Raw genomic sequence first — 2,670 nt, forward strand, 5'->3', positions numbered from 1 at the left:
TACAAACCTCCCGGCCACTTGTTAATATGAGGGATACAGAGAGAAGTATTTGCTAGGAGAGTACACCTTCTTTACCACCCACTAATAAAAAGAGGCTTTCCAGGACTGCACAGAGAGCATGGTCAGTGGGGTATCTGTCATGGGTGAATTACATATATTTGTGGAGATGTGGATAAATTTTTGAGGGTGCAATGTGGCTGTGCTGTGAGGGTGGATGTAAGAATGAGTTAGTCCTATGTCTGAGAATTTTCACATGTGAGGAAAATAACTGTTCTTAAATATGGCAAGAACTTCTCAAATTAAAATGTTTTCTAGTGTCTCTCTGTACCCCTTGTCTTCAGAATAGAAGCAATTCATGCCTGAGCAGAAGACCCAGTATAACCTTAGTACGGAAGTAAGAACCCAAANAACAGAGCATGAGCAGGCGAGGGGCAGAAAGAGAAGGAGACACAGAATCCAAAGCAGGCTCCAGGCTCCGAGTTGTCAGCACAGAGTCTGACACGAACCTACAAAGCGCCAGATCATGACCTGAGCCATCCAGGCGCCCCTCTGTGGACTCATTCTTGCAGAGCATAATGTCCTGAAGGCTGAGGACAGATTCAGATATAGGGCTCTGCTACAAAAACAGACACATGCTAAAGCTTTTCATCACTGTCATCCCATAATATTTTATTAAATACTAGGCAGGTGATGAAACTCTATACTCTCCTCCCCCTTCTCTCGTTTTTGGTTAAAAGGTTTGACCATCCAACCCAGATACAATGAGGGAAGCAAAGAAAGCTAGTGTTTCTTCTTGTGTGATAGACATGGTTACAGATCTACTACTGCTCCTGACTTACAATATAACTCAGGTCACGTCCAAGCCTTTCTCTGGGCCTCAGTTTTCCCACCTGAAATGGAAGGGAGTTGGATTTGGTGAGTTCACAGGCTTCTCCTAGCCCTAATATCCTACATGATTCCTTCTATAATGTTCTCTGACATTCTTCCCCTACACAAATAGGGCCCAACCATTCCATAAGGTCCTTTCAACTCTAAGGTCCTACCCTAGTCCTTCAGTCTTCCAAGGCTCTCTAAAATATCCCAGCTACACCATCCATCCCTTCCTTCCACTACTACCACTGCTGCTACTTGCAATGAGGTACGATCTTCTTGAGTTTTTGTTGGAAATTCTAATAATCTATTTCTGATGCTGGTGAGATAACAAAGATTTATACAGTATTCCTCTAAAGTGGCAGAACTCCTACTTTGTCACTACTTCAGCATGACCTTGGGAAAATCCCCTCCCTTTGCTAAAACTCATTTTTCCCAATTTTAACTTAAAAGTAGTGTACTAGGTCAGTCTCTAAAACCAATAAATTTTTCCACTATCTTGTATACATGAGAAGGTAGAGATTGTCTTTGGTGTTTTCCTGTAATCTTGATCTTTTTCAATGCTTCCATTTAAGTGGAAATGTCTTTCCCTTCAACCTACCACCTCTGAGAAGTGTCCAGGAGTTCAATCACTATATCCTAAACAGGAGAGCCAGCCTTCAATTCCTCTTCAACTCTTGGACATGTCTTCTTCCCCTCACCACCTTATTTCCACCACAAACAAAAAGTTCTTAACTAGTCAAGGTGTTTGTGAATGATATTAGTTTCATTGTGAGGAGCAGATACAATAAAAATATTAAATTACTTTTTTTTTACAAAGAGTTTATTATCAAGTTGGTTTCCATATAACACCCAGTGCTCATCCCCACAAGTGCCCACCTCCGTATGCATCCCCCCTCCCCGCCAAATCCATTAGTTCTCAGTTTTTGTCAGCATTCAACAGTTTCTCATGGATTGCCTCTCTCCCTTTCCCCCACCATTTCCCCGCTTCTTCTCCCCCATGGTCCTCCGTTAAGTTCCTACTAATCCTCCTATACGTGCANTGATTATTTTTGCTCTAGATTCTCTTGCTTTTGCGGATGTGTCAAGTGAGAAGTTGCTGCAGTGGAGGTCAAGGAGGTTGTTTCCTGCTTTCTCCTCTAGGGTTTTGAAGGTTTCCTGTCTNGGCTTGGGAAGAATTGGTATTAGCTATGTTTTAAACGGCTGATAGAATTCCCCGGGGAAACCGTCTGGTCCTGGACTCTTATTTGTTGGGAGATTTTTGATCAGTGATTTGATTTCCTCACTAGTTATGGGTCTGTTGAGATTTCCTATCTCTTCCCCTGTGAATTTTGGTAGTGGGTGTGCGTTTAGGAATTTGTCTATTTCTTCTAAGTTGTCCAATTTATTGGCATATAATTCTTCATAGTGTTCCCTGATAATTGCTTGTATTTCTGAGGGGTTCATTGTAATAAGTCCATTTTCATTCATGATTTTTTCTATTTGTGTGCTCTCTCTTCTCTTTTTGAGAAGCCTGGCTAGAGGGTTGTCAATTTAGTTTATTTTTTTTTAATTTTGTTTATTTTATCAAGAAAACCAACTCTTGGTTTCATGGATCTCTTCAATTGTTTCTTTGGTCTCTATGTTGCTTATTTCTGCTCTAATTTTTACTATTTCTCTTCTTCTACTGGATTTAGGGCGTTCTTGTTGCTCTGCCTCTAGTTCCTTTAGGTGAGCTGTTAGATTTTGGACTAGCTCTTTTTCTAATCTCTTGAAATAGGCCTGGAGTGCAATGTACTTTCCTCTTAGGAGTGCCTTTGC

This window comes from Crocuta crocuta, unplaced genomic scaffold (genome assembly GCF_008692635.1).
Source record: "Crocuta crocuta isolate KB4526 unplaced genomic scaffold, BGI_CrCroc_1.0 scaffold800, whole genome shotgun sequence".
NCBI classification, from domain to species: Eukaryota; Metazoa; Chordata; class Mammalia; order Carnivora; family Hyaenidae; genus Crocuta; species Crocuta crocuta.